Source organism: Salvelinus fontinalis, chromosome 32 (genome assembly GCF_029448725.1).
Source record: "Salvelinus fontinalis isolate EN_2023a chromosome 32, ASM2944872v1, whole genome shotgun sequence".
Taxonomy (NCBI): domain Eukaryota; kingdom Metazoa; phylum Chordata; class Actinopteri; order Salmoniformes; family Salmonidae; genus Salvelinus; species Salvelinus fontinalis.
Genome location: NC_074696.1, coordinates 26,010,208 through 26,027,630, shown reverse-complemented (window position 1 = coordinate 26,027,630; position 17,423 = coordinate 26,010,208). Strand labels below are relative to the sequence as shown.

At 42.4% G+C, this 17,423-nt stretch overlaps 1 pseudogene; it reads right to left on the bottom strand.

Annotated features, from left to right (window-relative positions):
• Positions 1–2,196: 2,196 nt before the first annotated feature.
• Positions 2,197–17,423, bottom strand: part of LOC129830577 (TBC1 domain family member 20-like) — a 49,139-nt pseudogene continuing 33,912 nt past the window's right edge.

Sequence of the window (17,423 nt, the reverse complement as noted above, 5' to 3'; positions counted from 1 at the left end):
CCAATTACACGCTTCCTCAAAACTTGATACATCTATGTATGTGTGTTGTGTAACGAAACTGCACATTTTAGAGTGACCTTTATTGTCCCCAGCACAAGATGCACCTGTGTAATGATCATGCTGTTTAATCAGCTTCTTGATATGCCACACCTGTCAGGTGGACAGATTATCTTGGCAATGGAGAAATACTCACTAACAGGGATGTAAAAAAAAAAAAATTGCACAACATTTGAGAGAAATAAGCTTTTTGTGCACATGGAACACTTCTGGGATCTTTTATTTTAGCTCATGAGGCATGGGACCAACACTTTACATGTTGCATTTATATTTTTGTTCAGTATAGTTAATAGACCAAGAAAGAGTTCCAAACCTCTTGGCCAATAACAGCAACTTTTCAGTTTTCTCATCCGGGGCTCAGACCACTCCCAAAGTCCTAGAAAAATTATTGCTTGAGAAATTTCCCTTTGCTAATGAACTATTTTTGGTTTATTTTTTTACAATTTTAATAAAAAAATAAAAAAATCACAATACGGTAATTAAATTGTTACCCAGAAATGATTATATTGAGGTAAAAACAGCTGCATTGGGCCTTTAAGACCTTGCTTTGTCAGCTTCATTAGTTAAATGTATTACAGTGGCACACCAGTGTGAATGATTTGGCTAAACCCTTGCCAATAGCCAAAGGCTGAAATTAAACTTACCTTAAATTAAAATATGGCCTGCGCTTTTCTGACTTTCTGGCTTGGCTAGTAGCATCTAACTGGGCTGCATGGAACATAGACATACGTTTTACAGAACTAAACCAACCATGTTGTCCTTCCTGGCAGTGATTCATGTAGTATTGATCAAATTAACTTAGAGTATAGCAACAGCTGCCCCTTGGTTATTGGTTGTCATATCCATCATGTCCAATGCAAATTAAAACAACACCCCTACAATTCAGGGGGTGCAACATTATGATCATCAAGTATCCTTGGTGTTTTACAGGGTCTCCTTCCATAATGAATACACCACAGTGTGATAAAACAGGACCAGTAGAACACAAGACGTCAAAAATAGTGTGTCTTTGGACGGATATACACTCTCTGAGTCTGGTTCTTGTAAAAACATTTAATAAAAACATACTTTAAAAAGCCGCAGGGCTATCCAGTTTGTACGGCTAACTGAATAAGTCTTTGGCTAGTGACAGCGGTAGTCTTGAGGGTTGTTGGAGGCATGAGTCTGGACATTTCGATTGCATCCTAAATGGTGCCCTATTCCCTATATATCATAGTACACTCTACGGGCCCTGGATTAAAAATAGTGTACTATAAAAGGGAATAAGGAGCCATTTGGGACAGCAACCTTCCTTCCACATTGATGTAAATACACAGCAGGTGACTGTCTCCTAGTAGCGTGCAGGTGAATATTTTATATGTACTCTATAAATCCTCCATCGACATCAACTGAAGGGAAGCCGGTTAGTTTAAAGTGCCAGTTTAAAGCAGAAATTGGGTTCTCTTTTTTTCTCTCTCTCTCTCTCTCTCTCTCTCTCTCTCTCTCTCTCTCTCTCTCTCTCTCTCTCTCTCTCTCTCTCGCTCCCCATAGTCGACCTCTTTGAATAAAAACCACCTGATTGAGTGAGTGTTTCCACCCCTTAATGAACCGTTCCCTTCACTCTCAACCCAAGGCATTCAGCAGAAAAAAAGTAGGAGGGGGGGAATAGGTATTTTTCAGAATTTGTGCGCCTGGTGCTGTGAATTAGCTACCGGTGCGTTTTTCTCCCCAGACATGCTTGCTGACAGCACACAGGCCAGCACTCAAAAATGCTTATCATTACAAAAATGAATCTACTACCTTTCATTACCCAATATTAGCACAAGTAAAACCATAAATAAAAACACTACTGAATAAATAAATGCTTTGTCATGGAACTGATTTTGGCAGACAAGGTCCTCTGGGGTGCTCCACCTCCCCAGGCTGAGGGTTTGCATGTGTGAGTGACTCAACCTATTTGGCACTAGCTACGCTCTCCCTCTGCTCTCCCTCCCTACGTCCCTAGCATCTCAATCCTCCTACTCCTCAACGGTGGGAGTTCTCCTCTCCCCCCTCCTCACACCCACCTCCCTTTCATCTCCCTCCCTCCTGCTCCTTAACAGAGGTAGACCCGTCTCCCTCCCTCCCCCTGCTACCTAATAGCGGGCTGCAGTAAGTCCATCAGTAGAGCTGCATAAAGAAGTCAGGAGCCCAGTCCAGGGCGGTCTGGGCCACAGCCAGCGCGGCCGCCCCCAGGGTGGCTGAGATGCCCACACGGCTATCTTGATGAGCTGGTTGGCAGCTTGGTTGGGCTGCGTGTCCCTGGGCAGGGCCATTTGGGAGTCTGGTCCCCCTCGGCCTTGGGCTGGGCTCCGAAGGAGATGCCGACGGAGGACCGAGTCGGGCCGCTGCTGCTGAGTGGTCATCTGGAAGGCCTTGAAACAGTTGATGGTGATGCTGGAGAGAGACAGAAGGAGATAATGTTTTTGTCTGATAGGGTGTTAGCAGTTACTCATCGGCCGAGTTGGTTACGGCTCACAAGAATACTGAAACAGACAGTAGAAAAATAAATAGGGTTGGCACTTCACAATATGAATTGTCCTACTACAGGCAATTGCACATTGTTTACCACTGTCAAAGTGGAAGGATAAAGAGGGAGGAGGTCTCGTGGCCTTGCAGTGAAAGATAGTAAACGACAGAGGGAAGAAATGTCAATAATGTCAATAAGAAAGACAGAAGGAAGAGAGACGGGTGACAAAAGAAAAATAAATGCGCCATATGGGAGGGAGGGAGGGAGCAGTGCCCTATGGCCTCAAACTATTTTAATTTGGCTGGGGAGGTGGAGCAGCCTGGGGAGGTGGAGCACCCCAGCTTTTTCTCAATTACAATAGCAACACAACACCAGAAGCAACAGCCAGCGCTTATGGGCAAGACAACGGCAACAAGGCACACTTTTTTTCATCTTCTTCTCCTCAACAGTTTGAAGAAAAACATCATTAAAAAAACGTAAAATATTCACTTCCATTTCATTATCGTCCCTCTGGAAGTAATAGTAAACATTGCGCTGCAACACGAAATGCAAATGCATTTCCTCTCCGATTATGAACGTTGTAAAAAGAAAAACGGGATGTTTAATGACAGAAAAACGCCTCTCGGAAAATGGTACTCCGAGCGAGCTTGCGTTTGTGCGCTGAGGGGCTCAATGTCTTTAAGTCTTTCGTTCGACTTTTTGATTCTCCCATCTCTCTCTCTCATTAGAATCGTCTGCTAATGAGCCAAGGCTGAAAATAGCTGACAGGTAACGGCAGACAATTAACTTTTAAACTTTCACTTTAAACAGCTTAACACCCCAGAGGGCCCAGCTCCTCAGATGAACCTCCTTCTGTAGTTTACAGTACATACAGTAGTGGCTGACTTCTATCACTCACTCCTTCTTCAGTCCTCTCTCCGACAGCATCCCAAATGGCACCCTATGAGATGAACGAATTTTGACTTGAGCTACCTTGTCAAAGTAGTGCACGTTAATATTTGTAATGTGATCCTGCGTTATGTGTATTGTATAATGTGAAAAAAAATGTAAATGTTGATCACAAAAAAATAATAATTGGTGCAATAAATAGGGAATAGGGTGTGATTTGGAACACAGCCTCCATGTGACAGTGATAGTACAGTACAGTAGGTGGCTGGCTTAGCCTGTCCTCTCCTCTCGTTTCTCCTCCTGTTGAAAGGGTCTAGGACCTCGCCAATGACAGTGACACTCAGTCTTTGAATACAGCTGACAGGATAGTGAGATTATGACCATGATCAAAGCAGCTCATTCTAAACCTTGAGAGAATTTGAGAAATATTTTGCGAGGTACAGGTGGCTTTGCTGGCGTCTTACCTTTGAAATGAAATATGTGGTCATTACAAGGATTTCAAAACAAATAAAAAGATTCCTATGAGCATTGTGACCCTTCCATCCCGTGCCTGCCTGCTGGTCATTCACCGTATGTGACCTTGGTCTAACCTGTACTGTAGGCAGTGGTTCTGTTCCACAGTAGTTGTGTAGTCATTAGTACACCATGGATGTGTCCCAAATGGCACACTATTCCCTTGTCTGAAGTAAAGTAAGGACACAACAGAGGTCATACGGGTGATTCAGCATGCAGCTATCCTCGTGACCTAGAAGAAGCAGAGGATGTTCAGTGTGGTTGAGTCATCATCACCGACCCGGCCTGTTTGTCATGTCACCACCGGGAGCTGCTCTCTCAGCCGTGCAGCGTGACGCAACACTACACCCCTGCTTGCTCTCTCCCTCTCTTACATTAGAGACCACAACTCAGAGTCAATATGCTGCAGCTAGATCTAAAATACACTGTATCAGTTAGTCACTCTTCGTCACACTTTCACTTGCATTTCATGTCATGCATCGCCCTACTACTGGGCAAGAGGAGGGAGACGAGGTCACCTGTTACTCTATACTGGGTCAAAGTCAAACCAACGCAGACATGACCTTCCTGTACGGAGTTAATGTCATGTCTCGTATACAAGAGCCCCACAGCCACCACTCATTCAGCCTAGCTCTCATGGGTTGTATTCATTAGGCACCAAATGGAAGAAAACGGACTGAAACAGGGAGGATTCTACCTGGAGTGTCTAATAAGAAATGCTAATTTTCCTTTTCTGTGGCAAAACGTTGTGTGTGCACTAATGAATAAGAACCTGTCCTGGGTGTCACCAACTCTTTCTACCCAACGTCACCTGTTGTGAGATCAACCCAGGCCAACCCTGACTCACTGACTTTCTGACTGACTCAGCACTTCCTTCAATAAGAAGCAAGCAACAACTAGCCAGAGAGCTTGTCGCTACACTGCCCTCCAGGCAGACATTTGTATCCAGCTGTCACTCAAGGCCCCTTGTCAGCAATGTCATTTACTCCTGGAGAGGAATGACTGCAGCGCGGGGTGGAAGGATACGGACAGAGGGATGACTGCAGCATCAGTGGAAGGATATGGGCTACGGAGAGGGGAAGTGATGGGGGGAATGTGATGAGGTATGGTACACCTACACACATTGACACAATCAGCGGCAAGCGTGGTATCACACAAGGTCACAACCTTTTTCTTTTATATTCATTTTTTTACTTTTATTTTGACAGGGAAGTCATACTGAGACTAGGGTCTATTTTACAGATGAGCTCTGCATAAATACATCAACACATGCAATATACAAAATCAAAAAACATATGAAAAAAAAGACATTTAACAACATTGAGGTCTGACCAAGAGGGACCAGAACATCTACACTGAAGAAAAATATAAATGCAAAATGTAAAAGTGTTGTTCCCATGTTTCATGAGCTGAAAGATATCCCCGTTAGTGAGCATTTCTCCTTTGCCAAGATAATCCATCCACCTGACAGGTGTGGCATATCAAGAAGCTCATTACACAGGTGCACCTTGTGCTGGGGACAATGAAAGGCCACAGCAGAGAATTTAGCAGTACATCCAACCAGACTAACAACCACAGACCACATGTATGATGTACTGTGGGTGAGAGGTTTGCTGATGTCAACGGTGTGAACAGAGTGCACCATGGTGGCGGTGGGGTTATGGTATGACCAGGCATAAGCTACGGACAACGAACACAATTGCATTTTATTGATGGCAATTTGAATGCACAGATTCCGCGACGAGATCCTGAGGCCTATTATCGTGCCATTCATCTCCTCCTGTTTCAGCATGATAATGCACGGCCCAATGTCACCAGGATCTGTACACAATTCCTTCAAGCTGAAAATGTCCCAGTCCTTCCATGGCCTGTATACTCACCAGACATGACACCCATTCAGCATGTTTGGGATGCTCTGGGTTGACGTGTACGACAGCATGTTTTAGTTCCCCCCAATATCCAGCAACTTTGCAGAGCCATTGAAGGGGTGGGACAGCATTCCACAGGCCACAATCAACAGCCTGATCAACTCTTTGTGAAGGAGATGTGTCACGCTGCATGAGGCAAAGGGTGGTCACACCCGATACTGACTGGTTTTATGATCCACGCCCCTACTTTTTTAAAGGTAACTGTGACCAACAGATGCATACCTGTATTCCCAGTCATGTGAAATCCATAGATTAGGTCCTAATTTGTTTCTTTTAATTGACTGACTTTCTTATATGAACTGTAACTCAGTTAAATCTTTGAAATTGTTGCATGTTGCCTTTTTTTTGTTCAGTACAATTTCAGAGAGCTCTGGAAGTTGTTCCACATAAAGGGTGCAAAAAAACTAAAATCAGCTTTACCCTACTCTGTGGAGACCGAAGGGGCCTCCAGTGTTATCCAAGCCTGAGACTGGGTTTGGTCATTTGTACGTCTACATTTTATTAATGATGATAGATACATAGGACGTTTTTGCATAAGTGTTTTGCAGAGGCCCAAACCACTTTTTAATAAAAAACACAATAGTGAGGTCTATAAGCATCACCAGTAATAAACCTAAGGGTACAATGGAAAATAGCATCTAGTGGTTTAAGTGTACATGCTGCTGCATGCATATAGGTAATGTCCCCAAAATCTAAAATAGACATAAAAGTGGCCTGGACAATTACCTAACTATTAACAAAAGTCAGACATGCTTTGTTTTTGTAAAATAAACCAACCTTGATCTTCAACTTCTTCACCAGCTCAGTGACATGTTTTTTAAATTACTGTTTGTCATCAAGCCAGATACCAAGATGTTTGTAGGATGGAACTCACTCAATCTGTGTACCGTTCAAACTAGTCATTACAAATTCATTTAAATCTGGGTTATGAGACCTAGAAAAAAGCATGCATTTAGTTTTGTTTGAATTTAGCAGTAACTTTAGATCCAATAGTGATCTCTACAGTGTTATAAAATTAGACTTCAAATATGAAAAGGCTTGGCCAAACGATGGAGCAATAGAACACAACACAGTATCATCTGCATACAAATGAATATTAGAATTGTTTTACAGCATTAACAATGTTATCTATATCGATTGTAAAAAGTAGTGGGCCGAGTATCAAACCTTGGGGCACCCCTTTACGTAACTCAAGGAACTCAGACTTGATCCCATCTACCTTGATGACCTGAGTTCTGTCTTTGAGATAATTATGAAACCATCGGCAAGCATCTGTACATTTTTCACTGTCTTTTTACTGTTGTTTTTATTTCTTTACTTACCTATTGTTCACCTAATACCTTTTTTCACTGTTGGTTAGAGCCTGTAAGTAAGAATTTCACTGTAAGGTCTACACCTGTTGTATTCGGCGTGACAAATCAACTTTGATTTGATTTGATTTGTACCAATCATATCAAGAACAGCTTATTCAAAAGATGAACATGATCTACAGTATCAAAAGCTTTTGACAAGTCTACAAACAAAGCATCACAATTATTTCTCTAATCCAAGGGATTTGCAATATAATTTAAAAACAAGCATGGTAGCCATAGCGGTGCTATGTTTAGGTCTTAATCTGGATTAGATGTCGACCGTTTATGATTTTTCAACGCCGATACCGACTAAGGACCCAAAAAAAGTCAATGCTGATTAATCGGCCAATTGTTATATATATATATACAGTATATATATATATATTTACATTTGTAATAATGACAATTACAACAATACTGAATGAACAATGAACACTTTTATTTTAATTTAATATAATACATAAATAAAATCTATTTAGTCTCAAATAAAAAATGAAACATGCTCAATTTGGTTTAAATAATGCAAAAACACAGTGTTGGAGAAGAAAGTAAAAGTGCAATATATGTAAAAAAGCTCATGTTTAAGTTCCTTGCTAAGAACATATGAAAGCTGGTGGTTCAATATTCCCAGTTCTTCAATATTCCCAGGTAAGAGGTTTTAGGTTGTAGTTATTATAGGAATTATGACACGTCGACTATTTCTCTCTATACCATTTGTATTTCATATACTGTACCTTTGACTATTGGATGTTTTAATAGGCACTTTAGTATTGCCAGCCTAATCTCAGGAGTTGACAGGCTTACGAGCCTCCTGCTGCCTACCACCACTCAGTCACACTGCTCTATAAAATATAATAGACTTAATTATAATATAATAAACACAGAAATACGAGCCTTTGGTCATTAATATGGTCAAATCCCGAAACTATCATTTCGAAAACAAAGCGTTTATTTTTTCAGTGAAATACAGAACCGTGCCGTATTTCATTGAACGAGTGGCAACCCTAAGTCTAAATATTGCTGTTACATTGCACAACCTTCAATGTTATGTCATAATTATGTAAAATTCTGACAAATTAGTTTGCAACGAGCCAGGCGGCCCAAACTCTTGCATATACCCTGACTCTGTGTGCAATGAACACAAGAGAAGTGACACAATTTCCCCAGTTAATATTGCCTGCTAACATTCATTTATTTTAACTAAATATGCAGGTTTAAAAAAATATATACTTCTGTGTATTGATTTTAAGAAAGGCATTGATGTTTATGGTTAGGTACATTCGTGCAACGGTTGTGCTTTTTTCGTAAATGTGCTTTTGTTAAATCATCCCCCGTTTGGTAAAGTAGGCTGTGATTCGATGATAAATTAACAGGCACCACATTGATTATATGCAACGCAGGACAAGCTAGTTAACCTAGTAATATCATCAACCATGCGTAGTTAACTAGTGATTATGTGAAGACTGATTGTTTTTTATAAGATAAGTTTAATGCTAGCTAGCAACTTACCTTGGCTCCTTGCTGCACTCGCGTAACAGGTGGTCAGCCTGCCTGTCACGTCCTGACCATAGTTCTTAAGTGTTTTGCTTGTTTAGTGTTGGTCAGGACGTGAGCTGGGTGGGAATTCTATGTTGTGTGTCTAGTTTGTCTGTTTCTGTGTCCAGCCTAATATGGTTCTCAATCAGAGACAGCTGTCAATCGTTGTCCCTGATTGAGAATCATATATAGGTGGCTTGTTTTGTGTTGGGGATTGCGGGTGGTTGTTTCCTGTCTCTGTGTTTGTGGTCTGCACCAGATAGGACTGTCTCGGTTTTTCACGGTTTGTTATTTTGTTATTTGTTAAGTGTTCACGTTTATTGTAATTAAACATGTTAAGCACTGGCTACGCTGCGTGTTGGTCCGATCCCTGTTTCACCCCCTCTTTTAGTGAAGAGAGGGAAGGCTGCCGTGACACTGCCACGCAGATTCCTCGTGGAATGCAATGTAATCGGCCATAAGCGGAGTCCAAAAATGCAGATTACCGATTGTTATGAAAACTTGAAATTGGCCCTAAATAATAGGCCATGCCGATTAATCGGTCGACCTCTAGGATCGACCTCTAGGATTGATTGACATTAAGATTACCATTTACAGATAGATAATAACGTAGCCGTTTGTTGGCCAATGATTCTAGTATTTTAGCAAGGGAGCCTGGAAATGGATAGATTATTATCAAGATCACTACTATCCCCTCTTCCACACTTTTGGAATATTTCCTGATACTAAAGTTAAATAAAACATTTGTGTTACTGAGCCAGCTATGAGGAGTGCAGCATACTTAAGCAAAGACGGATCCATATTGTCAGCCCCTAATGACTTATTGGTGTCAATAGCTAACAAGGCAGCAAGAACTTAAGTTTGCCAAAAATATTTTAAAAAACTGACTACCATTTCCCAAGTCACATGAGGTTGACTTATCATCCAAATCAAATCAAATCTAATTTTATTTGTCACATACACATGGTTAGCAGATGTTAATGCGAGTGTAGCGAAATGCTTGTGCTTCTAGTTCCGACAATGCAGTAATAACCAACGAGTAATCTAACCTAACAATTTCACAACAACTACCATATACACACACACAAGTGTAAAGGAATGAAGAATATGTACATAAAGATATATGAATTAGTGATAGTACAGAACGGCATAGGCAAGATGCAGTGGATGGTATAGAGTACACTATATACATATGAGATGAGTAATGTAGGTTATGTAAACATATAAAAGTGGCATTGTTTAAAGTGGCTAGTAATACATGTATTACATCAAGATGGCAAGATGCAGAAGATGGTATAGAGTACAGTAAATACATATGAGATGAGTAATGTAGGGTATGTAAACATTATATGAAGTTGCATTGTCTAAAATGGCTGGTGATAAATTTTTTCATCAATTTTTACATTGTTAAAGTGGCTGGAGTTGAGTCAGTATGTTGGCAGCAGCCACTCAATGTTAGTGGTGGCTGTTTAACAGTCTGATGGCCTTGATATAGAAGCTGTTTTTCAGTCTCTCGGTCCCTGCTTTGATGCACCTGTACTGACCTCGCCTTCTGGATGATAGCGGGGTGAACAGGCAGTGGCTCGGGTGGTTGTTGTCCTTGATGATCATTATGGCCTTCCTTTGACATCTGGTGTTGTAGGTGTCCTGGAGGGCAGGTAGTTTGCCCCCGGTGATGTGTTGTGCAGACCTCACTACCCTCTGGAGAGCCTTACGGTTGTGGGCGGAGCAGTTGCCGTACCAGGCGGTGATACAGCCCGACAGGATGCTCTCGATTGTGCATCTGTAAAAGTTTGTGTGCTTTTGGTGACAAGCCGAATTTCTTCAGCCTCTTGAGGTTGAAGAGGCGCTGCTGTGCCTTCTTCACCACGCTGTCTGTGTGGGTGGACCAATTCAGTTTGTCCGTGATGTGTACGCCGAGGAACTTAAAAACTTACTACCCTCTCCACTACTGTCCCGTCGATGTGGATAGGGGGGTGCTCCCTCTGCTGTTTCCTGAATCCACGATCATCTCCTTTGTTTTGTTGACGTTGAGTGTGAGGTTATTTTCCTGACACCACACTCCGAGGACCCTCACCTCCTCCCTGTAGACCGTCTCGTCGTTGTTGGTAATCAAGCCTACCACTGTAGTGTTGTCTAAACTTGATGATTGAGTTGGAGGTGTGCATGGCCACGCAGTCGTGGGTGAACAGGGAGTACAGGAGAGGGCTGAGAACGCACCCTTGTGGGGCCCCAGTGTTGAGGATCAGCGGAGTGGAGATGTTGTTACCTACCCTCACCACCTGAGGGCGGCCCGTCAGGAAGTCCAGGTACTCTTGTCCAGATGGGTTAGGGCAGTTTGGTTGCGATTGCGTCGTCTGTGGACCTATTGGGGAGGTAAGCAAATTGGAGTGGGTCTAGGGTGTCAGGTAGGGTGGAGGTGATATGGTCCTTGACTAGTCTCTCAAAGCACTTCATGATGACGGAAGTGAGTGCTACGGGGCGGTAGTCGTTTAGCTCAGTTACCTTAGCTGTCTTCTTTCAAATAGGAAATCAGATAAAACGCAGATTAAAATAATCACAAATCTGAACTTTTTCAGCAATGATGCAGGAGTCCAAAACGACTTGCATAGGCAGGGATGTAGAGGAATTAATCCCACTTCAGTGAATTAACGATTTTACAGAATTTAGAATGATCACTAACAGTCTGTCATAGCGCAAAGGAAGTCGTTTGATTTGGCCTGTTTAACCGAGGCAATGCACCAATTTCCCAATTGCCGAAAAATCTGCCAATCAGCTAATAATTGTCTTGGCCCAGGCTTGATTTCTTATCAAGAAGTCTGAGTACAGGAGAGTGCCATGGATTGGTTCGGTTTTTGACTCTGAGTCGCTTGAAAGGGGCATGTATATCAGCCAGAGAGGTAAAAATGGATGAGAAAAATTAAACCTTAAAGAGGTTTACACACTGACTTGTTCACCATCATACGTTGCCTTTGCGTATGAAGCTACTGTTTTTATACTGAATATGAGAGAGGAAGGAAAAATGAGTGCAGAGGCATTTGTTCATTTCTCGTTTGAGGGAGCACTTTCAGAGGTGATTGTGCACAAGGTCTAACTGGCTAATCCGTTTCCAACGCCTCTGTGCTTCCCAGCATGCTCGCTGTCGCTGCGCAGAAACCGCCACCGAGCCGGCCCCCACTCCAACCCCCTCAAACCCCCCACCGCCTGGCTCAGAGCTCAAAGATGTGCCTGAGGTGATATCACAGTCCCCCACCTCAGCCTCAGTGGAGGCCCAGCCGGCTACAACACAGTCCTGCTGGGCCAGCCACCTCACACACCAAACCCAGTAGGCTCCCCAACCAGCCAACCAACCGCTGCTGGAGGAGCTGATGCACTGGTTGGGTTACAGGTGGCGGCTTCTGCAGTAAGGAAGTGGTATATTCTGTTTTTAAAGGGTTTCACTCTGTTGATTTGATTTGATTGTGATATATCACAATGTTTCTTAATCCGAAGAAAATCACTGAAAAGGCCTGAAAAGAAGCTGATATTAAAAAGAAAACCTGTAAAAGATCTGACATGTATTTTAAATCTCATCCAAAGCACATAGGCCTGCAACTATGAGCAGATTGGGGGAAAAGAGCCTACAGTATGTGTATGGGGGGGGGGGGGGGTGCATCCTTTGTGAAGAACATTTGGGGGTCACCCTCACCTCCATCGCCTCTTGAGGGAAACCTCTACATTGCTACATTTTTCCCGTTGCAGCCCAGTCTAAGGTCAGCCAGACAAATAGAGCCAGAAGCCAGGGGTTGGAGTGCAGTGAGGCCTGCTCATCTCATCTCTGTCTTCAGAACAATACAGTAGGGTATGTACCACGTGACACGGAGCCCCCCCCCTCCCCCCCTGCCCGTCTTTCCTCGGGGGCCACAGATGCTTAAAAGCGGGGGGGTGGAGAGGGGGGGAATCCGCATGCAAAATCAAACAGCCCATAATTACCTAGGGATGAGGCTTATTTATTAGATAGCACAAGGGGCCTCCAATTTTTTTTAAATAAAATCTCTCTTGCCGTGATGTGACGAGTGTGACATTAAAAAGAGGAGAAGACACCCCAAACCCAGGGCCACCGTACTAACCACCCCATCTCTCTAGACAACCTTTTCTGACAAGACAGCGAGAGAATCAGAAATGCTGTAAGATCTAAAATGAACCAGATTTCTGTCCGATTTAGATGGCATTTCTGCTCAGGAGGGAGACATGAATAGAGGGAGAACAACATTGCTCTTGTGGGAAAGGTATTCAAAACCTCCCACTGGTGTTGATAGCATCATAAATGTGAGCCTAGCAGATCTCGTAGACTGACAGATACCGTTTACATACAAAGGGCTGAGATGCAGACAGGCAGGACTGAACGTCAGCCACATCACAATAGACACTAAGGAGGAAGAGGATCAGCTCCAGCATACTAGGGAGCTGCTCTGTTGTGTGGGCTGGGGGACTTGCTGCTCAACAGCCCCACCTGCTGGACATGTGGAAAAACAAATCCCAAAGGACCACAAGAGTCCTCCACCTCTGCGCTACCTCTGCGCTACCTCTGCTCTGTCTGAACAAAGTTGGATCTACTGCTAATACTACACAGAGGACTATCTCTCCTCACATTCTCTGTTTCAGGCCAGTTCAGACTTGAAGCTGATTATACATTTTATTCAAATATTGAGCATTGTAGTTTACGGGAGGGGTATTCAAGTCTTACCCTACAAGGTCCGGAGCACTGCTGGTTTTCTGTTCTACCTGATAATTAATTGCACCCACCTGCCCTGGTGCCTCAGGTCTAAATCAGTCCCTGATAAGAGGGGAACAATGAAAAAAGCAGTGGAACTGCCTTCAGGGTCCAGAGTTGAGTTTGAGGGGTCTAGAGGATCCATGGCCTGCATAGTAAAACACCCGTCCTTTGCAAAAGACAGACATCCAAGAGTCTGCAGGATGGCTGGAACCCCCTGCTGTGGCTACACTGCAGATAATGTTACCACTGTCTGCAAGCCCAATCTAACTGTGTTACGTCCTCTACCTTGTAATATCTCCTCCTCCTGTATTATGTGACTGGCATGGTCCACATCTCCTCATGTTCTGATGTAATAGCAGCCGCTATTCTTTAGCTCACAAGTCCTCCTGGCAACAGTAGTCACAACACTGGATTTAGTTGAAGCACAGTCCCCCCCCCCCCCAAAGGTAAATTGTATGGTAAATTATGCAGGGAGACCCTGACCCACTCACCTCTTGTGAGACTGCAGAGCAGCTCGCTTGGCCAACAGGGAGGGAGGGTAGAGGGTGAAGAGGCAGTGGGCCTGTGTGATGAGCTCCTCGTAGGGCAGGTCCTGGGGGATCTGGGACAGGATGTGGTACACCATGGCCATGTTACACTCGGTTTGCTTCACCTCTTTCTCCCTGTGCAGGACGATCTATAATCAATACCGAATATTAGCAGGTTATTATATTAGCTTTGTCCCATTCAACCATTCAGTAGTTACAGTTTGTCTAGCTACACTCTTTTTCTAACTGTTGAAGACCTGCGGATTTTGCTGCGAAGAGACAGAATGTTTAGATCATTTGTTTTGGTACTGTCCATATGTGGTTTGTTTTTGGTCAAAGGTCCAGGAATGGCTGAAGAATTGCAAGATTTACCTGGAGCATTTAACCGGATCTCTGCAAATAGCACTGCTGGATGATCTGAAAAGTCATAGTCAATTTATCAATAATCTAATAATACTTTTAGCAAGAATTATATACAATCTGAAGAAATTATGAAAATAGAAAGGATCAGAACTTTTGTGAAACATCACAGCACAGTTGAAAAATATATAGCAAATAGAAATCCGATATGGATGGTGTTAAGAGATAGATGGGAGGGGTTGAATGGAGCTGAACGTTGTGAATAATAACAACTAATAGCAAGATACTAATGTAAAAGCTACTGTGTCCGTAAAACGTATATAGGTTCAGAACGTTAGTGAAAGAAAAAGATGTGAGAGGTTGAGGCTAGAGGAAGGGCAGGAGTAAAAACAAACAAAATACAACTATTGTAAAATAGACTGTGCCCGTAAAATGTATATGGTATGTATACGCTGGAAGTTGAAGCCTAAGCGTTGTTGTTCACTGGTTTACTCAAATTAGGGGAGGGGTCGTCGGGCTAGAAGGTAAAAAAATGTAAATATATTTTTAAAAATAGATGTGTACATATATGTATGTATGTATGTATGTATGTATGTATGTATGTCTGTCTGTCTGTATGTATGTATGCATGTATGCATGTATGCATGTATGCATGTATGCATGTATGTATGTATGTATGTATGTATGTATGTACAGTTGAAGTCGGAAGTTAGCCAAATACATTTAAACTCAGTTTTTTACAATTCCTGACATTTAATCCTAGTAAAAACTCCCTGTCTTAGGTCAGTTAGGATCACCACTTTATGTTAAGAATGTGAAATGTCAGAATAATAGTAGAGAGAATTATTTAATTCAGCTTTTATTTATTTCATGACATTCCCAGTGGGTCAGAGGCTCACATATACTCAATTAGTATTTGGTAGTATTGCATTTAAATTGTTTAACTTGGGTCAAACGTTTCGGGTAGCCTTCCACAAGCTTCCCACAATAAGTTGGGTGAATTTTGGCCCATTCCTCCTGACAGAGCTGGTGTAACTGAGTCAGGTTTGTAGGCCTCCTTGCTCGCACATGCTTTTTCAGTTCTACCCACAAATGTTCTATAGGATTGAGGTCAGGGCTTTGTGATGGCCACTCCAATACCTTGACTTTGTTGTCCTTAAACCATTTTGCCACAACTTTGGAAGTATGCTTGGGGTCATTGTCCATTTGGAAGACCAATTTGAGACTAAGCTTTAACTTCCTGACTGATGTCATGAGATGTTGCTTCAATATATCCACATAATTTTCCTCCTCATGATGCTATCTATTTTGTGAAGTGCACCAGTCCCTCCTGCAGAAAGGCACCCCCACAACATGATGATGCAAGCCTCCCCCTTTTTTCTCCAAACATAACAATGGTCATTATGGCCAAACAGTTCTATTTTTGTTTCATCAGACCAGAGGACATTTTTCCAAAAAGTACCAACTTTGTCCCCATGTGCAGTTGCAAAGCGTAGTCTGGCTTTTTTATGGCGTTTTTTTAACAGTGGCTTCTTCCTTACTGAGCGGCCTTTCAGGTTATGTCGATATAGAACGCATTGTACTGTGGATATAGATACTTTTGTACCTGTTTCCTCCAGCATCTTCACAAGGTCCTTTGCTGTTGTTCTGGGATCGATTTGCACTTTTCGCAACAAAATACATTCATCTCTAGGAGACAGAACGCGTCTCCTTCCTGAGTGGTATGACGGCTGCATGGTCCCATGGTGTTTATACTTGCGTACTATTGTTTGATTAGATGCATGTGGTACCTTCAGGCGTTTGGAAATTGCTCCCAAGGATGAACCAGACTTGTGGAGGTCTACCATTTTTTTTCTGAGGTCTTGGCTGATTTCTTTTGATTTTCCCATGATGTTAAGCAAAGAGGCACTGAGTTTGAAGGTAGGCCTTGAAATACATCCACAGGTACACCTCCAATAGACTCATTTTCCAAGCTGTTTAAAGGCACAGTCAACTTGGTGTATTTTAACTTCTGACCCACTGAAATTGTGATACAGTGAGTTATAAGTGAAATAATCTGTCTGTGAACAATTGTTGGAAAACTTAATTGTGTCATGCACAAAGTAGATGTCCTAACCTACTTGGCAAAACTATAGTTCGTTAATAAGAAATGTGTGGAGTGGTTGAAAAACAAGTTTTAATGACTCCAACCTACGTGTATGTAAACTTCCGACTTCAACTGTATGTATGTATGCATGTATGTATGCATGTATGTATGCATGTATGTATGTATGTATGTATGTATGTATGTATGTATGTATGTATGTATGTATGTATGTATGTATGTATGTATGTATGTATGTATGCATGCATGCATGTATGTATGTACGTACGTATCTATGTATGTATGTATGTATGTATGTACAGAAGTTTACATACACCTTAGCCAAATACATTTAAACTCAGTTTTTCACAATTCCTGACATTTAATCCCAGTAAAAATTCCCTGTCTTAGGTCAGTTAGGATCACCACTTTATTTTCAGAATGTGAAATGTCAGAATAATAGTAGAGAGAATTATTTCTTTCAGCTTTTATTTCTTTCATCACATTCCCAGTGGGTCAGAAGTTTACATACACTCAACTAGTATTTGGTAGTGTTGCCTTTAAATTGTTTAACTTGGGTCAAACGTTTCTTGTAGCCTTAAACAATTGTTGGAAAATGACTTGTGTCATGCACAAAGTACATCTCCTAACCGACTTGCCAAAACGATAGTTTTTTTTATTATTTTTTATTATTATTATTATTTTTTTATCCCATTTTCTCCCCAATTTTCGTGGTATCCAATCGCTAGTAATTACTACCTTGTCTCATCGCTACAACTCCCGTACGGGCTCGCGAGAGACGAAGGTCGAAAGCCATGCGTCCTCCGAAGCACAACCCAACTAGCCGTACTGCTTCTTAACACAGCGCGCCTCCAACCCGGAAGCCAGCCGCACCAATGTGTCGGAGGAAACACCGTGTACCTGGCCCCCTTGGC